Source organism: Hypanus sabinus, chromosome 1 (genome assembly GCF_030144855.1).
Source record: "Hypanus sabinus isolate sHypSab1 chromosome 1, sHypSab1.hap1, whole genome shotgun sequence".
Classification (NCBI taxonomy): Eukaryota; Metazoa; Chordata; class Chondrichthyes; order Myliobatiformes; family Dasyatidae; genus Hypanus; species Hypanus sabinus.
Genome location: NC_082706.1, coordinates 115,302,566 through 115,329,120, shown reverse-complemented (window position 1 = coordinate 115,329,120; position 26,555 = coordinate 115,302,566). Strand labels below are relative to the sequence as shown.

The 26,555-nt window shown below is 38.3% G+C and overlaps 1 protein-coding gene and 1 long non-coding RNA gene across 22 annotated transcripts in view; one reads left to right on the top strand and one right to left on the bottom strand.

Annotated features, from left to right (window-relative positions):
- LOC132397000 (uncharacterized) overlaps positions 1-20,018 on the top strand; it is a 33,323-nt gene extending 13,305 nt beyond the window's left edge. For 11 of the 16 annotated variants that reach the window (XR_009513234.1, XR_009513223.1, XR_009513230.1 and 8 more), the window contains 2 exons: positions 861-968; positions 2,089-3,685. This is a non-coding gene — a long non-coding RNA (uncharacterized LOC132397000). Of the gene's footprint in view, positions 1-860; positions 1,042-2,085; positions 3,686-5,461; positions 6,849-8,262; positions 8,333-8,864 lie in introns of those variants that run through there. The other 5 variants (XR_009513232.1, XR_009513235.1, XR_009513231.1 and 2 more) reach the window with 5 other exon arrangements.
- Positions 18,432-26,555, bottom strand: part of LOC132396984 (uncharacterized) — a 23,275-nt gene continuing 15,151 nt past the window's right edge. For all 6 annotated transcript variants that reach the window (XR_009513208.1, XR_009513209.1, XR_009513212.1 and 3 more), the window contains one exon: positions 18,432-26,555. This exon is cut by the window's right edge. The gene's annotated coding sequence lies outside the window, so the exon portion shown is untranslated.

Sequence of the window (26,555 nt, the reverse complement as noted above, 5' to 3'; positions counted from 1 at the left end):
TGAATTTATAATCAAATAAAGATTTTGAAAATTCAAATAGTATTTGTTTCAGGAGTGGCACCGCTTGCTAAATGTAGCAACTGAGAGTAACTAAGACCTTAATGTGTGCAAGCAAGCTCTGCCTGCCATTATCACAGTGAAAGGTGCCACAGTGTTTTTAAGGAAATAAAATTTAGCATTGCTGTAATGGAAACAGGAAAGGAGAATGTAAACTAATGGGAGTTTTAACAGATTAGCTCTTGGAATTATCAGCACTTGAATGGTCACGGCATTTGTGCTAGTATGGATTGCATAAAATAGCTAATTATAGTATAGTTTCCATTGGGCTTGGATTTAGTTTTTATATTGACTTTAAAGTGCTTTAAATGTTTTTGCACCATTATGAACAAGTTAAGAATGGTTTCCTAGGAAATTATATGTAATCTTATAAACCAATTGTTGTAATATTAGGTAATGTTAAGGCCTTGGGACTGGACTTGCATTTTCTTTAAGATGACACTTTCAAAATAGAAAATCTGTTGCCACCACTGGTTGGAATACTGGTGCACTTTGACCTCCAGAATCAACATAACTGCAGGCAGTCCCTGAGTTACGAACGTCCGACTTTCGGACATCTTGTACTTAGAAACGGCCTGCCATAAAGCCTACTGTTTTGAAAATCCGAGTTAAATACAATGATTCATAGTAACAAACGCACACACTACCTTGTGACGCTCATGAAAACATTGCACAGCTTCAGCGGTTCGTCACCTCGTGGAAAGCTGTCCCGCCATTTTAAGTTGGATTACGATGCCATTAATACTGTGCTGAGTGTGTGACTTTGTATTTGGCTTAAATTTTTCTCTTAATTACCCTTGTAGCCATGTCTTCAAAGCGTAAATCCGATGCAAGTGCTGGTGACGCATCAAAGAAAAGGAAAACGATCACGATTGAAAATAAAGTGGAAATAATAAAGCGATCGGAAAGAGGTGAGACACCATCGGTCATTGGAAAAGCATTAGGTTACAGTCGGTCAACGATCGGAACAATTTTAAAGGGAAGGTGAGAATACTGGAGTATGTGAAAGGCCCTACCCCAATGAAAGCTACAATTATTATTACGCAACGCAGTGGTTTGATTATTGAAATGGAAAGGCTATTAATAACTTGGTTAGACGATTGAAGTCTGCGTAATATTCCTATTAGCCTTACTTTACTGCAAGACAAGGCTCGAAGCCTTTTCAATGATTTAAAAGCTAAGTGAAGGTGCTTGTGATGAAGAATTTGTTGCAAATATGGGTTGGTTCAATCATTTCAAAGTGAGGGCAAATTTACATAATATTGAAGTGCAAAGTGAAGCAGCGAGTGCCGATTTAAGTGCTGCAAGTGATTTTTCTGAAATGTTTAAAAAAATTATTGAGGAGGGAGGTTGTTTGCCAGACCCAATATTTCATGTAGACGAGACTGGCTTATTTTGGGGGGGAAAATGCCTGAAAGGACCTACATTTTGAAAAAGGGAAAAAGTGGATCAGGGCATAAGGCAACCAAGTATAGGCTAATGTTGTTGCTTGGAGGTAACGCATCCGGGCATTTCAAGCTCAAGCCTTTGCTTGTGTATCGCTCCCTAAATCCGAGGGCACTTCACTGTATCATTAAGGCATCTGTTCCTGTTATTTGGAAGGCAAATTCAAAGGCTTGGGTTACAATTGCTGTTTTGAAGATTGGTTCTTGAACCATTTTGTTCCTGCTGTTGAACGTTATTGCTTGGCCAAGAAAATTCCTTTCAAGATTCTCCTTGTGCTTGACAATGCACCTGGACATCCAAGCACTTTAGATGACTTTCACCCCAATGTAAAAGTCATATTTTTACTCCCCAACCCCACATCACTACTTCAGCCAATGGATCAGGGTGTCATAGCCTCCTTTTAAGGCCTATTATTTATGGTGGACCTTCTCACAAGCAGTCAGGGCTACCCAAGATGATGTGATGAGCTTAAGGGTGTTCTGGAGGGATTATAACATCTATGTTGCCATCAAAAATATTGCTGATTCTTGGAATGAAGTGAAGCAGTCATATATGAAAGGAGTGTGGTTTAAATTGTGCCAGCAGTTTGCGCATGCTTCTCAGGGATTTACAGCTGATGACATCGCCGAAACCAGGCAAGCTATGATTGATACTGCTAATGAACTGCAATTAGACATCAGTGAAAATGATGTTGCAGAGTTGCTCAACTCCCGTGCCAAAGAACTGACCAATGAAGACCTTATGGATTTAGAGCAGCAGATGATAGCATCTGAGGAAAAAGAAGACTGACCTAGGAACTTCGGAACCAAAATTAGCTGAAGCCTTTTGTCTCATTGAAGCAGGGATGGCAAAGTTAGAGGAGTAAGGTCCTAATAAAGAGAGGTTCACCAAAGTTTACCGTGCAGTTACTGAGAACCTCCGCTGCTACAGTGCCATTTATGACGGAAAAAAGAAAAGCTCTGTACAAGCCTCCCTTGATGCCGACTTCAAGAAATTGACTCCTGTGGTAAACCTGCCCTCTCCAGCAGCAGAATCAAAACCTGACTCTCCAGCACCAGGTCCATCATAATGTTACCTCACGAATGCCCCTTCTGGTATGCAAGACGTCGATGCAACAGTATGTAGTTACTTTTATTATTACGGTATTTTTATGTACAGTACTGTATTATCATTTTTAAGATGTTTTGGTGTACGTATTTGGGTCAACACCACTTCCACTTATCCCATTTAACCTGTCGCAGTGTGGTGGATTTTAGGACCCGGGGCAGCTCAGGTCACGTTGCCCGCAGTGTACAGTACGTACTGTATCTGTTCCGTTGATGGAAAACGATCACGGTTAACAATACTGTAAGGTGGAAATAATAAAGTGATCAGAAAGAGATGAGACACATTCGGTCATTGGAAAAGCGTTAGGCTACAGTTGGTCACCGATCAGAACAATTTTAAAGGATAAAATGAGAATAATGGAGGATGTGAAGGCCCTGTCCCGATGATAGCTACAATTATTAGTAAGCAACACAGTGGTTTAATTATTGAAATACATACTGTACATTTCTTAAATGTTTTTTGCATAGAAAGATAAAATATATACTATATACCAAGACAAATGTTTGACTAACTGACGCTAAATATATGGATGTACCTATTCCGAATTACATACGAGTCTGACTTAAAGGCGGACTCAGGAACGGAACTTGTTTGTAACCTGGGGACTGCCTGTAGTGAAAATGGTAATGGCAATTAGAGGTAATGTGTCAACTGCTGATCAGAAGCTTAGGTGGGAGTTAAACACTAGTTGGGTGGGCATCTTGAGGTAGTGAGATGGAGGGGATAATCAGTTGATGATTGGGGTGTCACGATTTGAATATGGACCTGTTGTGGGTGTATAATCTGGAGTACCATCTATGTTTGGGACAGGGTATACTGGATGTCTAGTGTTAATGGTGATTGGTTAAAGTGTGGCCATGCTTGGGTACAAAGATAAATTGATGGACTTACTTTATATTGGAATTTCTTCCAAAAATGTTAATGAAGATTCTTGTAGGAGTGATTACAACTGCTGATTAAATCAATTAGAGCTTGCAATGATGTCACTAAAATATCAGTCATGTGATGGTGCAAGAGTGAAACACTTTTAGAAATTTGTTTGAAATTCTGCCACAGCATTAAATGTACAAAAACATTGCATTGTCATTTTGTTATTTACCCATTTGTTTAGGATCTTATCATATTGGAAAAAATACAAAATCCAATACCTTAACATAATATGTTTATATAAATAGCATAAAATTAATTGAACCAGTCCAACAATCATAACATAACTGCAATACTCCAATTATCCATCATTCAGTTTTTAGAAATGCTGTTGGTTTGCCATCTGGCTCATTCATTAGTCCAGAATGTAAGCTGAGATTTCAAGGCTGTGGTCTAGTTATGTGGCAGGAGTCATGGTTGAGGTCCAGAAAATCAGAGTATGACAGCCAAACAACATAGTAAAGCCTTAATAGTGGTGCTTTTACAGTAAGTTTTAGATTTTTTTACTGCAATTGATAATACCTATCTAATAACAGTTACGTATATTTTTGTTTAAAAGATTACAGCACCCGTCATGTACTTAACCCTGTCACTTGTGCTTTGCAGATCTTTGAAGTTAAAATTGTCTAGGTGACATCATTAAGTTGACTATTTATGGATGTTTGGCATAGATTTAAAATCCTTCAATTCTGCAAGATGCATTGCAGCAAATTGCCAAGGATTCCTTGACAATATCTAGCAAGTCAGTAATCTCTCACACCTAAAAAGATAAGGATAGCAAGCTTAGGGGCAAACATCACATCTTCCAAGACACATTTCTGTTTTGATTTGGAAATGTGTCACTGTTCTTATATCATTGTTAGAAGAAAATTCAGGAACTTTGCATGTAATAGTGCAGGCTAGTTTGGCTCCACAGCAAATGGCACCACTTCAGAAATTGGACAATAAACGTTGACCTTACCAGAAATCCCCTGTGTCTTGTGAATGATTTAAGAAAAAATTTTATGCAAAGCTTGCTAGAAATCAATGTTTAAAGCACAAGATTCATTGTTACTGGGCATAGACTTTTTTTTAAAAAAGAAGTATTAAAGGGAACTCAATAGAATGACCTAAAGTAATTGAACGGATGAAATGCCCAATATCAGCAATGAAGTTTTTTAGTCTTCACCTTTGTCTTTTGCTGGGTAACTAATAAAATATAGAAGTTAAGCAGTAGAATAAAAATACAGAAAGAAGAAAGAACTTAGTAGAAATTTGATAAAGGACATACTTGAACATTCCTTTTAAAGAAAAAACAAGTACAATGAAGTCTATTAAATTGGAAGGCCAAAGAAAGAAAATTATAGGCTAATTAGTCTGACCTCAGTGGTTAGGAAGAGGTTGGTTGATTATTAAGGATGAGATCTCGGGGCACTTGGAGGCATATTTAACTGAGTAACAATCGTGTATTTAAATGAAATACAGAACAAATTAGAGCACTGTCAATGCTAATAAAGTGCTGTAAAACTGTATTGTTAGTTCCTAATAGTTATCAACAGAGTAATTCATCCAATGTATGCTGCTGTATACAGGGTGTCTAGGATGGGTTGCACCTGTGGAGTAGCTCATTCACCTATGGTCCTCACTGGTCACTCAGATCTCACCTGTGTTTCCAAATAGCAACAGCAGCTTCACCCTGGCACCCTATTTTGACCTTTTTAAAAACTCTTGTGCACAGATTTCACTGTCATCGTCAGATACAATGGACAATTTATACAATTGACAACACACTATTGTGTTCTTTTGATTAACTATAAATGAACAAAATTAACACAGACTTCTAATGCAGATAATGGACTGCCTTCATTCAAGGATTCAGGATACATTTACAGTATTATCAAAGTAGGTATGTGGTGTTCAACCCTGAGATTTGTTTTCCCCTTAGATGCCCACAAAACGAAGAAAACCATGGAATCCATTTGAAGAAAAACGACTCCCCACTACACTCACGCGCGTGTGGCAACAAAAAAAATGAGCAAAAAAACCCCAGAAAATCGAAAGATTCCAGGCATATTCAGTTCAGCTCAGTGTTCAATTTCTGCAGGCCAGCCCAATTCAAAGTCACCCAAAATAGCATCATATAAATGAAGTGATCAGAAACACATCATAACATGAACTACAATGTCCAATCCACAAACAACAGACCCAGAACTTTAGCATCATCCTCTGACAGCATCAAGGAGGAGAGAGAGACTATTTGAATGCAGGGACCTTCCATTGGGAGCAGCGAGAAAGAGAGAGACCATCACATGCAGACACCTTCCTGTGGCAGCAGCAAGTAGAGGCTGGTAGATGGTGTTGAATGCCTGCCTTCCACTCTTGTCCTTAATGGTTTCAATCTTCAGAGCTTTAGTTGGCAAGATCGGTGAGAAATGAAGTTCATCATGGGCTCATGTCCCGTCTTCAGGCTTCTTGGCCTGCAGGCTGCACACTTCGCTCGAAGCCTCGTGGAATCCTCTCGGAGACAGCCAAGTGCCAGGTTGCTCAATCGACCTGAAAACACAGCAGCATGACCACAGGCTCCAACAGTAGCAGATCCACATTTGGAAGAAAAAGATGTGAAAGAAGTAGTATCGTGAACCGTTTGGAGGATACCGCCCATGGTCACATTGTTCACTGGTGCCAATTTTTCCATGCAGTGCTTTCAAGATTGCATCTTCCAAATCTTTTTCATTTTAACATTTAAGATGATTGTCAGTAACTTCAAATTCTTTGTCGTGCCTAACCTGTTGAAATAATGAAATGGTTTCATTTTCTCACCCAGTTGTTTTGAGCATTTACAAGCCTGAGTGCTTAAAACGACAGTGAGCAAAACAATTCTAAATTATCCTTCAGCTTTTTTGGTGTCAACAACCAGTGACAAAAATATCACTGCTTTTTGAACACAAGCACATGCTATTGAACACAAACTGATTTTATTTAAATGTTCACTCTAAGCATGGTGTAGTGTTTAATGGCCTCACAAGTTCACATGACAGATGCTAGTTAGAAACTGGCAAATCTTTGTCCAAATTAAGCAGCATACTGTCCCAAATAAACAAACTGAATCCCAGCTATTCTCTCGATTTAGTTTTTATTCTTTAAGAATTGTCCCAAGTAAGTGGCTGCCCCAATTAACCAGTTGTCTGATTAATCAGAATCCACTGTATCTAGATGTATTGCCAAGTAATGTACTGCCACTGTTGGTGGGAGGATAAAAGTATCTCTCAATTGCAGACAGTTAAGAATGAACTAATAATGTGATGTTAAATAAATTTTGAATGTTCATTTGACTTCCGAGAAACTTTGGTTATCTTATGTTATCTTTGGTTTTGTGTCCCATTATTCCAAATGAGAATTAGAGGGAGAATTGAGTTTAAACCAAATTATTTCTGTGCATTTTGTCAGATTCATTTAGTATTTTCTGTAATTATGATCTGATTAAAAAGTTGATTATATAAAATCTGTTAGGAAAGAGCACTGTGGGGAGAACTTGAGAATATAGACAGAATACTTTCAATAGGTACATTTAATGTCAGAGAAATGTATACAATATATATCCTGAAAATCTTTTTTTTTCCATAAACATCCACAAAAACCGAGGAGTACCCCAAAGAATGAATGGCAGTTAAACACTAGAACCCCAAGCCCCCTCCCGCTCCCTTCTCCCACACATAAGCAGCAGCAAGGCAACAATCTCCCCCCCCCCCCACTACCCCACCAGCAAAAAAGCATCAGCACCCTCCACCGAGCACTCAAGGATGCAGCAAATATAATTAAAGACACAGACTTGCAGTACCTAAAACACTATTTGTTCACCTAGTAATTTGATATGCTACAGGTAGGTGCCCTCTCTCCCTAATAAGGGAAAAAGAGGTGTCCCCATTTCACAGCGAGAAGGGAGACATAACAAACAACTCACTGATTTACGATGTTAAAAGTCTGTTGTGTCGCTTTTTCCCATCTGTGCCCGGAAAGTTGCCCCAGAAATGTGCAGCTCTCTGGATGCACAGTCAACAGCAGCTAAGCCGCTACTCCTGGTGTTCCATGTTCTCCCATGACGCTTCAGTCTGGAGCACTGACCTACAATCGGCCTGTCTCCAGAGCCACGAAAATCTGGCACCCAGAAGGCATAATAGTCTTCCAGTCTGCGTCCTTGGGATATTGAAAATCGGCCAGTCGTGAGGCCTTGAGAGCAGGTCACGTTCCCACAAAGAACCAAAGTCAGAGTGTAACTCCAGGTCAGGGTCATCAAAAGAACGTTGAAAAGGAGAAAAAAAGATATCAAAGATAGAATAATTGGCTATAAGGTTGTTGGAATTGAGCATAATCTGGGAAACTCAGGGTGTTCAATTGGTATGAAGGATAGAAAACAAAATGCTTTCCAAATGTTAAGAGATTACTTGGTGTTTGGGGAGTTAGTTCTGAGAGCAAATGTGCAGCTGCAGCTACAGCAAGCAATTGGAAAGGTATGTATATATTGAGAACAAAAGTTAGGAAGTGTTTTTAAAGTTGTACCAACCTTTGTTGAGACTTTAAAGTATTGTGCAATTTTGATCTTTATTCTTGAAGAGTTGTACACTTTGACTAAGTCCCAAGACTGACTGACTATTAAGATGAGGGGAATTCTGAGAAAGGTGAGAGTAAGGTTGGCCTATATAATGAAGAATCATTTACTGAATGTTCAATGTATCTCTTTCTCCACAGATGCTGTCTGACATGCTGTATTTTTCCTGTTTTTATTCTTTATACTCACTGGAAGTTAGAAGAATGGGAGGTGATCTCATTGGGAGTACACAGGAGTTTTTCAAGTGACTTGATAGATGACAAAAGTCTGTTTCAATTGCTTCCACCAATTTGGGAATATAGAACTGAAAGTCATAGTTTCAGGATGAGTGATAAATTGTTCAGGACTGAGATGAGAAAAATCTTTGCACAGAGGGTTGTAAACCTTAAGAATTTTTTTTCCTTACATGGCTGCAGATTCTAAGTCATTGAGTATGGTTGAGACTAATTCAATTTTAGACATTAACAAATTTAGTAGATGCGAATCAGCCAGAAAAATGAGCTTGAGAAACCGGATCAGCTATGCTGTTTGAATGAATAGAGATCATACCTTATAGCCTTTCCTTATTTCTGTGTTTTAAGACTGGGATGTTTACCTGTATTGCTTATAAATTTAGGAATTACTAGATATTTATATTTTTCTAAGAAGGTAGAAAATGAAGACTGAAACTTCATTTAAAGAAATGGGTTACATGTATTTTTCTCAAATTGGTAACAAATTTTTTTTCTGCTGCCCATTCCAGATCTTTGTGCTTTGGTGCCTTGGTGCTGATGTTACTCGACAATGAGGGGGAAATATGTTCTTATTTAGTCTTATGCATAAAACAGACACACTTGACCCAGCTATTCTCAATCTTCAAATAAAAGGTTATCAATTATTTCATGAAAAATGGCAAATCACCAATATTTGCTTTTGAGCTTTAAATACAAACTTGAAACAAAATTGAATACAATCTGAATGGAAGAATACTGGTAGGATTTGCTAACCTTGATGTCAAGGTAGCATCTGACCAAATGTTGAACCAAGGAAGCAAAATTAATTGCTGAATATTTCCAGTTTAACAAGGTATTCTTATATTGTTCTGCTTTACATAATTGTAATGTTCTTGGGTCTTCTGTAATACAGTTGTGGTCTGTTGCTGTAAACATCCCCGACTGGAAGCTGTAAAAGATTTCTCTAGCTTTCAGTCAGATGTTTACGACCACCGGCTGCAGATTCTTTAAGTGACAAGAGTTGCTCGGCATTCTCAATTGACCTTCAAGTGGAATGATTTCTTTTGGAAACTTAATTGGTTTGATTCTCTCTGTGATAACTTTCTTGGAATTACTTAGAAGATGTATTCTCTGTACAAGTTTTAAAAATAAAATTCTGATTTATGGAAGCATTGTGGGCCAGTAGGTGAACTCCACTAGATGTTGCAATTTGCCATCATTATGAAGGGATAAAATGGACAACCTTCTTACTGCAAGGGATCAACTGCTATGATGGCACTCAAGGTGTGTAAGATGCATTATTTCAAATTCAGACAGTGGGATTTTGAGTATTGATCACTGCAATTGCTCCCAACTGTTGCAGTTTCTACCTCTGATTTATTTGATGTGATATTACACCAAAAATCAGGAGTTATGAGAACAAGCATCCATACTGTTGTGATTTGATAATATTATGCATTTGCAGTGCTTTGGTACATGAATGTCATCTTTTCCTTTTTGGTCAGCAATTTAAAAGCATTTAACGCTGGGCTAAAGATTTAGAACAGAGTCATAGAGCTGTACAGCATAGAAACAGGCCACTCGTCACTCCACATGTATGTTCACCATCATGCCTATCTATACTAATCTCGCTTGCATTAGTTCCTTCTGTGTCCTGCTTATTCAAGTACTTTAAATGTTGGTATTGTTTATTTCATCACCTCCAACAGCTCATTCCAGATACTAACTACATTGTGTGGAGAAACTTACTACTCAGGTCCCCTTTAAACATCTTTGCTCTCGCCTTAAACCTGAGGTTTTTTTTAGACATCCCTACAATGGGAAATAAACTGGCTATATACCCTATCTCTATCTTTCATAGTTTTATATACCTCTATCTCGTCACCTCTCAACTAGCTTTGCACCAGGATTGGGGAGAAAAAGGTCCTGGCCTATCCAAACTCTACTTAACATCTGAATGGTATCCTTTCTTTAGTGTGGTGACCGGAAATGCTCATGTTATTCCAAGTGCAGCCAGTTTTAAGCATCAAAACATTGTTCACTTTCTCTCAAGGTTATAATATTGTAATTTTATTTAATAGTGGATGCAAATTGCATGTGAATAATTGTTTAATTTGAATGTACTTGAATTTCTTTTTCGTGGAAGCCTGTAAAATCAAACTTCCTTCGCAGTTTCTGAAAGTATTTTGACTGATTTTGCAGCTGCAGTATTAAATTGGAGATGTTCAGCAACTTTAACAGAAAACAGTTACTCTAGAAATACCTGGAACATTGTAAGATGTTCCTTTATGTCATAAGGTTTATAGTAATTTTAGAAAATAAATGCTGTTTTAAAAACAAAATCACTAAATTTGAGGAGGTGCTTGGTGCAAAGATAAATGTAATTCAGTGTGTTTGTTCTGGATTATTTGATCGATATATGTAGTGTGTGTATATATGTATCTGTATAATGTATTTTGGGGAATGGTGGGAATGTGGAGTCAAGGTTACAATCAGATCACTCTTTATCTTAATTGAATAGCAGAGTGAATTAAAGTGGGTAAGTTGCCAGTTTCTTTTCTCAGTTTATACATTGACTATCCAGTGGATATATTCTTCCATCAGCAAGCAGGTGAAAAGTTATGGAGGAAGCTGGGAATGTGTTGAGATTATGATCAGATCAGTCTTCATTTTAAATTGAATTACAGAAAGAACTGAGGAGGGTAAGTTGTTTGTTTCTTGTCTCAGTCTATACATCCATAGAGTGTTCTGAGTGTGGTGCAGTATCCCACCCTGTGGTGTTAAGTCTCCTGGAAACTCTTGATGCGCCTGGATTTTTCTCCTTGCCACCTCAATCCTGATTCCTCAATACCTATTAGCAAGCTACTTGTTGGTGGAGAAACTGAAGGAGCTGGCCCTAGTACTTGCTATCATAGATGTGCCTTGTGCTGTGCATGACTGTTGGTACTGTGTTTTGCACCTTGGCCCCAGAATAACGCTGTTGAGTTTAGCTGTATGCTTAGGTATTCATGTATGGCGGAATGACAAACTTGAACTCTGCTCCAGTCCTTTGTGTTCCCACATTCATATTGGCTGCTGGCAACAGCCATATCCTGTAAGCAAATATAGGACTCAGTACGTACTTTTTGTGACTGTGTGGGTTTCTTCCAGGTGTTCTGTTTTCCTCTCACAATTCAAGGATGCACTAGTTAGTAGGTTAATTGGTCACTATAAATTGTCTTGTGATTAGGCTAGCATAAAATAGATAGGTTGCTTTTGGTGTGGCTTGTTGGGCCAGAGGAACCTGATTCACACTGTATCTCTAAATAAAATAAATAAATTGAAATGAGCAATTGTATAAATGAGATTCTTATTCATCTAAGCTCTAGAAGTTCCAAATCCACTAACAAACAGATCTGGTTCAACTGATCCATGTCATTTGTACCTTCAATATGTTTAACTTCAGTAATGTCTTTCAATGGAGCAGAAAGAGATATTGTCATAGAATGACCCTGTTAGTCAGGGTCTGTAGAACACTTGGGAGACCACCGTTAAAACAAGATACTTTTCCACTCAAATTTTCAGGGTGGAAGAATTCAGGAAGCCTGTGCTGGGCTCGGCTGAGGGTTTGGCAGCTGGAAAGTAAGGAAAGTTAGTGATAGTGGAGAAAACTATATATCAGAGTGAAGCGAAAATGCCGGCTGGTGGCGCAATGGCATCAGCGCCGGACTCCGGAGCGAAGGCTCCCAAGTTCGAATCCAAATCAGGCCACCCTTGAGCACACTTTCCATCCGTACCTGGTTGAGCGTAGAGCTAGCCACTCGGCCTCAAAAAAAAAACAAGGGTCAAGTCAGGAAAGTTCATATCGTGATCCAGTTAATCCGAAAGGAGATCAATCCTGATACCATGCGCCAGTCAAGATTGTCTAGTCCGACGCGCTTTAAAAAAAGTGAAAAGAAGAGAGAGCTGAGTAATTTATCCAGAGAAGAAAGGAAATGACCAAGCAGTTGGGTGAAGGAGAAACATGGCCAGATAGAGGTTCTGATGAAATGTAGAAGGTGTTAGGAAGTGTTTTAGGGATGGTGTGGAGTACTGAAGAAGAGGTGTGGGAATAGGAGAGATGTAAGGTGTGGGAAATCCATGGGAAGATTGAATGCAGGTAAGGGGAGTACAGGACATTGTGTCAAGGCCACCTGTTTAGTGTTTGCTAATGTGTGTAAATGGGCACTGGGATATGTATCCATTTTTATATAGTTTTATTCATACAGAAAAATTTGGTCTCCTCTTATCATGGATCTTGTTGCCCTTGAATCATGACCTAATTTTGCCAAATCTGTGGGGTAGCTAGTTATCAAAAAAAGTCATTTTCAAGCATTTTTGGACTCCTCACTAGATGTTTGGAACCTAGTAAAAGAACCACAGGGACAGCCACAGTAGAGTCTCAGAATCAGGTTTATTGTCGCTGGCAGGTGTCATGAAATTTGTTAACTTGGCAGCAGCAGTTCAATGCAATACATAATATACAAGAAAAGGAAAAAAATGAAATAACAGTAAATTACAGTATATGTATATTGAATAGATTAAAAATCATGCAAAAAAAAGAAATACATATTTGAAAAAGTGAGGCAATGTTCACGGGTTCAATGTCCATTTAGGAATCGGATGACAGAGGGGAAGAAGCTGTTCCTGAATCGTTGATCTGCACAGCGCACTGCTATAGCTCAGCAACATGGACATTCTGATATTGGTATTGCCTTTAGCACAATAGGACAATAAACTGAAAGAACAAGGTGCTGAATACCTTGTCTTCTGGAAGAGAAAACGATTAGAAGTGCAGTCTGCTTGGTGTGAACTTTGTTTACCCCACAGAAGAGGAGTTATTGAGACACCACGCCATCTTAATGGCAAACATCTTAACTTCTGTTCACACTCCTAGCATGCTGCAGTCATACATCAAGCTCTGCAAATCAAGATGGTATGGATATGGCCACGGAAGATAATACTCTGACTTGGGAGGAAAGTTGGTTGACATCATTGAAGACAAGTTTATCCTCTTGTGAAACTTTACAGCTAGGGTTGGAAGCAGTGGAATCCTCTGAAAAGTATAGTAGAGAGAGGAACCTAATTCGAATAGAGTCCTCCTGACAAAGCACTTGAGAGTATGGTTTTGTCATAAGCAACACCTATTTTGCCAAAAGGATGAACACAAGTCTTCGACACTTGTATCTAGTCACCTTTTAGATTATGTTGTTGAGTGTGTGACCTCAAGACTGAAGTCCAACAGAAAACCTGGGACTTAAAGAACAGATGGTGTGTGAAAAGACTGCAAGAGCTGTAGAAACTTGTTGGTAATCTTGACATATGAATATTTCTGTGATGTTAATAGGGGATCTCCTCAAAGTAATCAAACCGCTGCTTTCTGAATTACATGATGGATGTGAGCTTTGCTGAGTGCCAACTCCAATAGAAATAAAGCTGCTCTATCGGTTTTGATTATACAAAAGACTGAATCCAGAAATAAAGAAGAATTATGGAGCTTCATTCAAATTTAGCTGTTTGCAGAAATTTGTCACAACTAAACATCTGCATATATGATGAGATACAAGCTATCAGCTTAAGCTGTGGGTCCTTTACAGACTGGTATCTAGGAACTTTTTTCCCACAACAATGCTGCCCCTCATTTCCCATAAGTTCCCCGCTGGACCATATGAAATTGTTCAACCTACACTCCAGAGCCAATGTTACCCCAACATGGAACTGGAATTGATTTATTATTGTCGCCTATACTGAAATGCAGTGGTAAGTTTGTTTTGCATACTGTTCATGCACATCAAATCATTACACAATCAAGGTAAAACAATACAGAGAAAGTTCAGGTAAACAAGGTGCAGGATCACAATGAGGTAGATTGAGGTCAAGAATCTGTCTTGGCATACTAGGGAACTATTCAGTAGTTTTATAACAGTGGCATAGTAGCCTTCCTTGAGCCTGGTGGTAAGTGCTTTTGGGCTTTTAAATCTTCTGCCTGATGAGAGAAGGGAGAAAAGAGAATGTCTAGGGTGAGTGGTGTATTTGATTATGTTGGCTACTTTACTGAGGGAGCATGAAGTGTAGGCAGAGTCCATGGAAAGAAGTTTGGTTTGTGTGATGCCTCTGCAGTTGTGGATTTCATTTATCAAGCTGCATTACACAGATAATACTTGCATCTGAGCATAGGCAGAAACTGATTTCCACATTATCATTGACTCATTCATTGTATCATGCAAGAGAATGTTAAAGTTAGCAAAACAAGGAGCACAACATCTTGCAAGCTGGCCAATTCCCTGCTCCATTAAGTAAAAACTTCCTTTCATTTGGCAGATTCTGCAGATCCTATATTGGCCTCATCAATATCACCTCTGAACCTATAGAGCCAATGTAGAGGAAAGTGAGCTTGATTATGAGGGATTCATTATTTTCCAATTGGTTTCTTTCTACAGATTGGCAGAATATTGTACAATCCTGGCCTCTGGTGCTGTCAGTGTGAAAACTTCATTTTCTCTTTGACCAGATGCTCTAATTTCATCTAAAATGTGTGAATTACTAGCTTAATTGGCCACTGTAAATTACTTCTATTACATATGTGTTGTGGAATCTAAGGAGTTGGAACTGTGGGAAGGATAAAACAGGATGGAGTAGAATTAAAGTGAGTGGTTGGTGTGGATTCAGTAGCCAAAGGCCCGTTTGTGCACTGTATCTCTCTTAAGACTCTGAGGTTTTTTTTAAAGAGCATTTTCCTATTTCTGAAGAACGGTCATCTACCTAAAACATCAACATCTTGTGGTCACATATTATTTTCATTTCCAACATTTTCTCTTTATTTATATGGCTCGAGTAAGTCTTTTATTACAACAATTTAGTTCCAATCTTTTTTTAAGTTATGTTCTTATCATTTCAGTAATAATGAGACCTAGACAGTGTACAACTGAGCTACAGCCGTTGTAAACATCCTACACTCAGCTGTAACGAGGAAAAGGGGCTGAGGGAAGGTTGTTTACCTTGACTGGCTTGGAACAGCAACATTTTAAATGAAGAATGTCTGAAGAGAAAATATCTGGAGGAGGTTTGTAAAGGTTGTCACATCTTTATAATTTCCTAGTCTGCAACAAATATGAAGACACGAGAGATTGCAGCTGTTGGAATATTGAGCAAAAACAAACTGCTGACCCCACTAAGCACTATATCCAGCATTTCTGCCAGCTGTAAGAGGATCCCATCACCTGTCCCATTTTCCCTTATGCCACCAAAATTTCTGCTCTGCAGGGACCACTCTCTTGTCATCCCTCCTTCTCTGGCATTTTTTCCTGTAGCCATAAAGGTGCAACAATTGTTCCTATACACCTCTCTTACTTCCAGCCATGGACTTGAACATTCCTTCCAAATAAGCCAGAGATTCAGTACATCTCCTCTGATCTTGTTTATTGCACTTGTATCTTTTTCATCAATGTGACTAAGCTTTTAGTAGGTGATCAGTTTGTGGATCATCTGCCCTGTCTGTAATGAGTATCTTGAGCTTCTGGTTGCATGTCATTTCAACCCCCAATTACCCCCACCTACACCAAACTGTCTGCCCTCAATCTCCATTGCCACAGTGTGACCAAATACAAGCTAAAAGAACAACACCTGGTATTCCACTTGGATAGCCAGCAACCAAGGGACGTTAATATTGAATCTTCCAATGTGGTTCACAATCTCTGTTTCTTTCCCACTTTCATTGGTTGCCTATGTCCTCTTTTCCTCCACCTTTTCCATTCCCCTCCCTCATGTTTGAAAGATTTGTTACCTTCCCCTTCTATCTGGCTCTATTTGCCCAGTTTATTTCAGTATCTATTTCCACCAATCACCCTCCTGTCTCATTATCCCCTACCTCATCTGGGTCCACCCATCGCCTAACAGCCTAAACATCCCTTACTGGTACCTCTATATTCAGGCGGCCTTCCTACTATGCTCTGTCTGGATGCAGTGCCTTGACCCGAAACATCAATCATACCTTTGCCTCATTAGATTCTGCTTGACATTTTTATTCGCAGCACTGGGTATTGTATTTGGAAAACATCGCATTGCTAAATCAAACTTTTTTTTAACAGAATTAAGAGCAATAATGCAGTGTGTTGCCACTGAGAAGATCTTGTACAACACTTTTCCATTCTTTCACCTTTCTATTCAAACAAGAATTAACATTGGCTGTTCAATTATTTTGAGCTTGTATTGTATGTAGTAATACAATGTTTTTTTAAAACAAAAATAGAACTTATTCAATATCATTGAGTTAACAGAAATCTTCATGCACGTATTCCCACTTGCGTTCTGGATAGGGAGTTGGAAGTTCCTGGAAATAACAGGAATAAATGATATATCATGACCCTCAGAATTTTTGACTTGGATTTCTGTATTGGGCCTTGAACTTGACTGCAGCATTTATGGTTTCTGAAAATTCACGAAAAAATTCAACATTCTTAGAACTTGATTTCTAATGGCACTGATCAGTTAACATGGATTAAACTTATAGTGGTATTAAATAAATTAATTGCTCTGGAGATGTCTAGAATGTGCCCTGAGCAGGCATTCCTATGTACATGACTGACATAACTTGGGCTTCTTGTGGAATAGGAAAATCAATCAAGCAATATAGTTTGCTTGATAGACTCGGCAGTAAGTATTGGATTTCCTGAGATTTGGTTGTTGGTTAATATTTCTAATGAGCGGCAGTCACTTATCACTGTCTGATTGCAATTTATATCACCTTGCTGACTGCAGAGTTTTACTCTTTTTATTGGTCCCTGGTTTAAAATTGGTGTATGTTAATATAACTGATTGCCACTGAAGAGTTGAATTTCTTTTAGTTAGGTCTTGTCATGTGGAAGAGAATATCCTTCTGCAGTTAATTATTCAGTGGGCATTTTATGCCTGGCATTCAAGAAGGGCCTCTACCCTACCCAATGTTTCTGCTCCTCATTTGCCATCATGAGGTAAAACAGTGTAGGTCAGGAGATGGAAACAACAATCAGGGTTCAACTGGGTACAACTGTCAGGGTTCAAATTCCACAATTTTACTGTTACATTTGAGTTTGGATGTGGAACTCTTCTACATAATTGTACTTTGGTCTGAATAGATCTACAGGTATGTTTTCCTTCCTCTCTCAAAATCTTAGTTTGAATTTTGTTTTGTGCAAAATTTGTACTTATAACTTTTTATCTCATTGTTAATTCCTAGTTATGGAGCAAATTATGTTGCTATTGGTTATTTAATAAATACAAAGGGAAGAGTCAAAATTTTTGTTAACATCCCAGCTTTTCTGAAATGAAAGCTTGAACGTTTCACTTCATTAAGGGTGCAGCGTAATGCAGCTTGTTGTTATGCAGTATATGCCATCAGGTGAGTTCAGGTTTTTCAAGATGTTCCAATTAGATGCTGTCTCACAACTTGAGTGATCCAGGTCCATTCTTGACCTTTCTGTAGTTTGCACCTTCTGAGATTGGGTGGGATTGTTCCAGTTCCCCTCCCTATCCGAAAGATCTGTGAGATATTAGTTAATTGGTTACTATAAATTGCCCTCTCTGTGTAGATGAGACATAGAATCTGGGAGATTTAATGGGAATATGGGGAGATTAGATTACAGGGAAAAAATATATTAGAATGGGATTGCTCTCAGAGCCAGAATGGTCTCCTGTGTAGTAGGGAAGTAGTGAAATACAGTTTTTCAAACCTGAGAAAGCCTGCAGATACTGGAAACTCAAATCAACACACATGATGCTGGAGGGACAGCAGCTCAGGCAGCATCTATGGAAAAGAGTAAATAGTTGACATTTCAGGGTGAGAACCTTCATCAGGATTAATGACTGTTCTGATTAAGTGTCTCGGCCTGAAACATCAACTGTTTACATTCTTCTATAGATGCTGCCTGGCTTTTTGAGTTACTCCAGCATTTTGTGTTTGCTGCAGTGAAATGTGGTATATTTTCACTTTGAAACACAATTCTTTTGATATGGGATTCCAAATAAATCATAATGTGTACATTCACAAACACATCTAAGATTTCACTTAACCAGATGAAGCTAGTAGCATGCTGTTCAGCTGATTATTTTAAGATATAAGATTAACATAAAAGCTGTAAGATTCATCCTTATCATGTTTGCTATCTTATGGAAAGTTTCATTGTATTATTGAAATTGTTCTTAACCACAGGATTGTGGATTAACAGCAATTTTTAAAATCCAGCTAGTTTGAGCTAAACACCTGGAATGGTGCCAGCATGCTTTTTTATTTGCTATGGAAACCTGATTAATGTGGGATTATTTATTTTTTTTAAAAAGTTAAATAGTACTTAGCAATTTCAATTTTAACTTGTGATGTTTTTAACCCAAACAAATATTAATTGTCCTGTTAATCTGAAATTGCATGAGGTTATCATCTGAATGATCATAACAAATGCATTTCTCCATTACTCTTGTCTATGCTGAGTGGTTGCCACATGTAGAAGTAGTGGGTTTTTTTATGCATTATGTCCAGACAAGCCTGAGTTCTTTTCCTTTGGAGTTTCTATCAAGCAGTCTCCTCAGCCAGTCAATTTTTCTGTTTACAGAGCTGCTGACTACATCCTATTTAATGTTAAAAAGCATTGTTTGTCAAAAAAAAAGCAGCAAATCAACATCTATCCACTCATAAGTTACTCAGTTGGCATACAAGGGCCTTGTACAACACAGTGATTATTTGATACATGCATCAGGCTGGAGCAAGAGGATTCGTTCCAGTGTTGGATTAAAGTACTGCTATTCACACAATTGCCCTATCAATTCCAGAGGCTGTAAATGAACTACTATTAGTGGTCAGGCTAGAAGTCCTCTGGCATTGTGTTCTGAATATTTTCTTCGGTCCGGTCAGGTGATGAAATGACCCTCGGGCTTCCAGAAGAGGTGTAGAAGAATGTATAGATTTGTATTCTAATCCTGGAAAAGAGTGTTAGATGCTGCAATAAATAACAATTTGTATTAAAGCACCAACCTATTAAAATGTTTTAATTTGTAAAGTTATTAAATACTTAATTGTTGGTTTAGCTGCAGTACAGGCTTGTATTAAGTCAACATGTCTGATGCAAGTATTAAAATAATTTCAAGTAAATTGGCTAAATACATAAACACCAGTCGTAGTTTCCTGCACTTCGAGACTATTACTGTTTTGAACAGAAAATATGCTATCCAACTATCATTTGTTTTCATATTTATGACTAAAAATGTCTGTTCTGTTATGTGTGATTAAATAAAACTTGTGTTTAGCCCCTGTGATTTTTTTTTGGAGTTTCACTTGGTCCTTGCCACAAAAGGTTGAGCAGCGCTGGTGGTGTTAATGAATTAAATATTTAGAGAAGTTCAATGCCTGAAATATTAACCTGTTAGTTTTATCCACAAACATTTTAACACGTGAATATTTTCAATGATTTGTTGTGATTTCACTGTTTTTTTAAAAAAAAATAACAAATTTGGAAGATTTCCTATAGGACCTTTTTTCTATTACTGCATGACCCATTGATTATTTAATCCATGTTGTGCTGTAAACTTTCAGACTAGCACATGAAGCTGTGTACTGTATGTTGCAAGCAGTAGCTTGAATGTCTTTTTTTCCTGTATTCAGTTGCATTGCACAAATAAACATGTATGATTACACTGTTTTTCTTTTGGTTGTTGACATTGTCTTCAAGATTTAGGATAAGAGTTATCCTGGTGCATGTCAGCATGTGCAGTGGGAGGCCAGACATGAGAAACATTCAGAACTTTAAAGTGAATGATAACATTCCTAACTCTATGGGCACGCCCCGGCTGTTACAGTAATCACCATTCTATATGAAAAGGAAAACACTTTGAAGTCAATAAATTATGCCATTGTTAAACTTGCAGATGCCACAGAAGAGGGAAGCCTTTTATGTAAACTAGGATAACTAACTGGTTCTTCCAAATTTGTATAGATTTCTGGATGGTGCCAGAGGATTGGAAAATTGCAGTTGTTTTGTTTTAAAAGAAAGGTAAAAGATTAAATGCTATTTGCCACTTCAGAGCACATTTATCCACTCCCCTGTAAATATTTCAGATTTCTTCAGAATAACTGTATAAGAAACAGACACACACTTAATACGGTATAATAGAATTCAATCTGCTGGTATTTGTTTCCATAGTGCTTTAGGAATGGGCAACAGTTTTTTTTTAATTTCTGGTAGTTCTTTTGCTCATTTCTCCTGATTTATTTTTTTGAAAGGGCTATGAAGGACAAAGGGAAAACGTGATATATGCTGTTTTTGTTTTCAGCACCCCCTTAAGAGTAATGAACACAAATAGGAGAATTCTGTGTTGATATTTAACTGCTGCCCTTTTCCACCACTGAACTTTTGATGGCAATAGAGAAAATACTCAATGTTTAGTGATGCAAGCTACCCATATGGTCAAAAATCAGCATCTTTCGAAAGAGTAAGTTGAGACTTCATGTTCAAGAATATGAAGAGTTTTGCTTTCTCTTGTTACCTGCTTTAGTGAAGGAGGCAAAAGAAAGATGATTATAGGCTAGTTAGCCTGATGTCAATGGTCTATAAGATTGTAAAGTCCATTATGAAGCTTCAAAGTACTTGGAAATACATGATAAAAGAGGGCAAAGGCAGCACAGTTCTTGAGGGGGAGATCTTCCCTTACAAATCTCTTATATTTCAGAGGTAATAAACAGATAACAGGGAGTCAGTGGATGTTGTTTACTAGGACTTTCATATGCAAGATTGCTAAACTAAGTAAGAACCCGTATTATTGGAGACAAGATACTAGCACTGATAGAACTTTGGCTGACTGGTAGAATCAGAGTGGAGTATAAAGGTGCCTTTTTAAGGATGGTTGCTGGTAACTACTGGAAGTCTGCATGGGTCAATCTCAGGACAACTTTCCCCTTTATAATTAATGATCTGGATGAAGGAACTGATGGCATTGTGGCCACGTGTACAGATGATATCAAGATAGAGGGACAGGTAATATTGTGAAGGACTTGGATAGGTAAATAAGTGACAAATGGAATACAGAGTAGGGAAGTGTGAAGTTACGCACAGTGGTAGGAAGAATAAAGGTGTAGACTATATTCTAAATAGGGATGGAATTTGGAATTCGGACATGCATATTGTCTTAAGTCATAATTCAGGATTCCCTTCCAAGTTAATCTTGAGTTATGTCAATAGATTCCTCAAAGTTGTCATGCAAGTTGATAGTGGTTGAAAAGGCACTTGTGTTGTTTTTCATTGATGTTGGTTTTCATTAGTTGGAAGATTGAGTTCAAGAGCCATGAGGTAACGTTACAGCTCTATAGATCCCACTTGGAGTATCGTCTTTAGCTCTGGTTGCCTCATTATAATAATGATATGGCAACTTTAGAAATGGCACAGAGGAGATTTACCTGAATTGGAGAGCATGGCTTGTAAGAATATGCTGAGTGAGCTACGGATTTTTTCTTTGGAGTGAAGGACCATGAAGGGCAACTTGATCAGAGATGTACAAGATGAAAAAAAGGCATAGATGAGTGGATAGCCAGGGACGTTTTCCTAGAGTGGAAATGAGGTAGCATAATTTTTAGGTGATTGGAGTAAAATATAGGGGGATTTTTTTAAAATATACAGAGTGGTTGGCATGTAGAGTGCACTGCCTAGAGTGGTGGTAAAGGTAGATACTCTCACAGATGGGCACATGAATGAAAGAAAAGTGGAGGGCCATGTGGGAAAGAAGTGTTAGATTGATCTTGGAGTAGTTTAAAAGATTAGTACAACATTCTGGGCCAGAGGGTCTGTAATTGTATGTACACTTAGTGGGAACTTTATTAGGTACTGGAGTGGAACCTGGTGTGGTCTGCTGCTGCTGTAGCCGTTCCACAACAAGGTTTGATATATTGTGCACTCAAGAATGCTTTTCTACATACCTCTATTGAAACATATGGTTATTTTAGTTACTGTGGCCATTCTCCAGTGATCTGTTGTGTGTGGAAATCCCAGGAGAGCAGCAGTTTCTGAGGTGCTCAAACCACCCTGTCTGGGACCAATAATCGTTCTACAATCAAAGTCAGTTTTCTTCCCCATTCTGATGTTTGGTCTGAACAACAACTAAACCTGTTGACCATGCCTGTTGTGTGTTTTATTCATTAATTTGCTACTACATGATTGGCTGATTAGATATTTGCATTAACAAGCAGGTGTACCTAATAGTGGCCATTGAAATGGATGTTCTATGTTCAATGTTAGTGTTCATTTAATCAAGACTAAAATGTAAAAGTAAGGATGTACTGCTGAGAGGTCGGTTAGACTGCATTAAGAATATTGTGAGCAATTTTTAACCATGGAAAGATGTGCTGGAGAGGGTCCAGAGGTGCTTCACTGGAATGAAGGCTTAACCTACATGGAGCATTTGTCTCTGAACTTGTTAGAGTTTGGCAGGATGAAGAGAAAAACTCATTGAAACCTACTGGATATTGAAAGGCTGAGATATTGGACGGCTGAGATATTGGACACTCCATCCATTCTGGCTGATACTTCCTCAAAGAATTCTAATCAATTTGTGAGACATTTTTTCTTCATGAAACCATGTGTCATTTTTCCAATTTTACATGTTAAACTAACCACTCCGAAGTTAACAGATTTTGCCACCCCCCACACACACACTTTTTAATAAATGTCAAGTTTTCCAGTCACTTATGTAGATTCTAAGTAGTTACGGAACATTACAATTGCTGAATTTGAAGTTCAAAGCAAACTTATTATAATTGTATGTATACGTCACCACATACTATCTTGAGACTCATTTTCTTGTAAGCATTTTCAACAAAAATACAATAGCATTTACAAAAAGTTGTACATAGATTGAAAGTAATGTGCAAAAGGAGACAAATTGAGCAAAAGTAAATACATAATACTGAAACCATGAATTGTAGATTCATTGAAAGTGAGACCATTGCTTGTGGAATCCATTCATTGTTGAGGTGAAGGAAATTATCCATGCTCGTTCAGGAGCCGAATGGTTGAAGGGTAACAACTGTTCCTGAACCTAGTGATGTGGGAGGTAACATCCGGAATATGCACAAATTTCTAAGACAGTAGAGGCATTGTTATGTCATGTGCTGGGAACTGCACATAAGAAAAGTTTGAGCATAGTGCAACTTATGTTCTGAACTGCATGTATTTCAATGCAAGTAGGGAAGGCAGATGAGTTCAGGGCATGGAGGTGTTTGCTGTCTTGAGGCAAATTAGGGTGGAAAAAACCCCAGGGCCTGACAACAGCAGTGGGAAAATGATTGGAAGATATTCTAAGTGATTGGATATATGAGCATTTGGATTGATAGGGACTGATTAGGGAGAGTTGGTATTGCTTTTATATGGTAGGTTGTCCAACTGAACAAGTTTTTTGAGGAATTTACCAGAAAAGTTGATAAATGCAAGGCAGTGGATGTTGTCTACACGGACATGGTAGTTGGTCAAGAAGGTTCAGTTGCTTGGTATTCAAGATGAGGTAGTAAATTGGATTAAGCATTGACATTGTGGGAGAAGCCAGAAAATAAGTAGTAGATGCTTGCCTCTTTGGAGGCCTGTGACTAGTGGAGTGCCACAGAAATTGGTGCTGGGTCCATTGCTGTTTATTATCTATATCAATGATATGGATGATGATGTGGGTAACTGGATCAGCAAATTTGCAAATGACATCAGATTGGGGGTGTAGTAGACAGCTAGGAAGACTGTTAAAGGTTGTAGCAGATCAGGACCAGTTAGTAAAAAGGCAAGTGGAATGTACTACAGACAAGTGCGAGGTTTTGCACATTGGTAGGATCAATCAGGGTAGGTCTTGTACAGTGAATGGTAGGGCACTGAGGAGTGTCTAAAAACTAAAAGGATCTGGGAAAATAGGTCCATAATTAATTGAAAACAGGTAGGGCTTTTAAGAAAGTTTTTGACACATTGACCTTCATAAGTATTGAATACAGGAGATGAGGTGTTATGTTGAAGTTGTATAAGACACTGGTGAGGTCTAATTTGGAGTATTGTGTGTGCTATTGTTCATGTACCTAGAGGAAAGATTTCTATGTACTCCTTCAACCTTTTTTTACAAGGACCTTGTTGGGACTGGAGGACCTGAGTTATAAGGAAAGATTGACTAGATTAAGGTTTTATTCCTTGGAATGTGGATGAGTGAGGGCAGATTTGATAGAGGTATACAAATGTTGGGTGGGGGGGGGGGGATATAGATAAGGTAAATGCAAGCAGGCTTTTTCCACTGAGGATGTACATGTAGAGATCATGCGTTAAGGGTGAAAGGTGAAATGTTTAAAAGGAACACAAAGGGAATTTTCACTCAGGGGGTTGTGACAGTGTGGATAAGCTGCCAGCGTAAATGGATAGGTATATGAATGGCAGGGGTATGGAGGGTCATTGTCAGCATGCAGATCAATGGGACTTGGCAGTTTAAATGGGTCAATGTGGACTTGATGGGCCAAAGTGTCTGTTTTGTACCCTACTTTTCATGACTCTGGTTCTAAGATGTATTTTTGATTTGAGTCATGGACCATTTACCACTGATTATTTATTGACTTACCAATGTATTTGCCCAGTTCAATTTAGCCAACTATTTTCTCACTCTTTTCCAATTCTTCCAGTTAAATTTCCTGCAGTTGTTCAAACCCAATCTTTTTACTCAGTTTAAGTACTAAATTCTGTCATATTTGTAAAGGTACTTCCAAGGCAACCTTTTACTCTGAAATAATTTATTAAGCCTGTCTTGTTACACATTACCAGATACAATAGCCCATAACCTGGTTTGTTCCATAACATATTGTTTTAGGAAATTATCCTGGAGGTACACTGTAAATTCACTTGTCATAATATTTCCAATTTGATTGCTCCAAGTCACCCATGAAACTTAATCTCTTAACGTTATTCCTAAATTGTTGACCTCTTGTTGCAGGATTTCTCTTTTTCAAAACCCTTAAGAGTCTTAAAAATCTCAGCATTGAACTATCTAGCTTTCTCAGCTGTAATGAAAATGGCTAAAGTGCACTAGTTTTAATATTATTTTGTCCTTTTCATGACCTTCATATACTTAACACTGCTTAGCAAATCCAAATCCATTTCTTCTGCATGTGATTAAAGTCTGAAGTCCTTCATTCACCTAAATTAATGTGTAACAAGTGAAGCAGTCATCCATTAAGGCATGTGCCTTGCTGTTGACCTAGGTACTAGAAACTGGACCGGACATAGTGAGGAAGGTTCCATGGCATGACTTATAGTTGCCTGTTACTTCTAGCTGTTCTCTTTGCCCTATTCTTACAACTAGTTTAGAGCAGAACATCTAGGCAATGCTTTCTTTTATTCATTGGTTACTTATTCACATTATGGTTTTAATTCCCGCATTCCCCCCCCGCCCCCCAAAGCTTGGTATACACAGACTATCTCAGGTGAGATGGTGGTTTCTGGTTTCTTGAACAACTAAAAAGAAATTCATCAGGATTGGTAATCCTTACAGTTCTGAGGCATTGCAGTAGTGAGGGCAGGACTTTGGAGCTTTCATAATCAAAAGTCTAGCCAAAATTTCAAATCCAGGCTCATCAATTACATATAAATAAATGTTTTGCTTAGAGGTGTTTATTGAAAAAAAATTATCTGTGGAGAACAGGAATGTTTGAATCTGGCTCTTTGTCAGATTTGATAAGAGGTCATTGTTGGCTTGTGGAAATCAGCTGGTTGCCTTCCGGTCCAGAAAATTGGACTTGTCGATCTCCGGTCTCTTCTGTCAGCACTTGTGCAATGTTATTACAGTGAATCCATCACCATCCAATGGAGAAATTTGTGCAAAATCAAAGTATCTACAAGATGTGATTGCACATACATCAACAACCTCCGATTGCATAATTTATTTAATAGAATAGAACTGAAGCATGATACTGGACACAAATAATATCAACAAAGGAAAAGCTAGACACAAGATTCTACAGATGCTCAAAATCCAGAGCAACACACACAAAATGCTGGAGGAACTCAGCAGGTCAAGCAGCAGCTATGGAAGTGAATAAAAAGTTGACGTTTCAGGACAAGATCTTTCATCGGAACTGGAAAGGAAGGATGGAAACACCAGAATAAAAAAAGATGGAGGAGAAGGACAAGTTAGAAGGTGATAAGTCAAGCTAAGTGGGTGGGAAAGATTAAGGACTG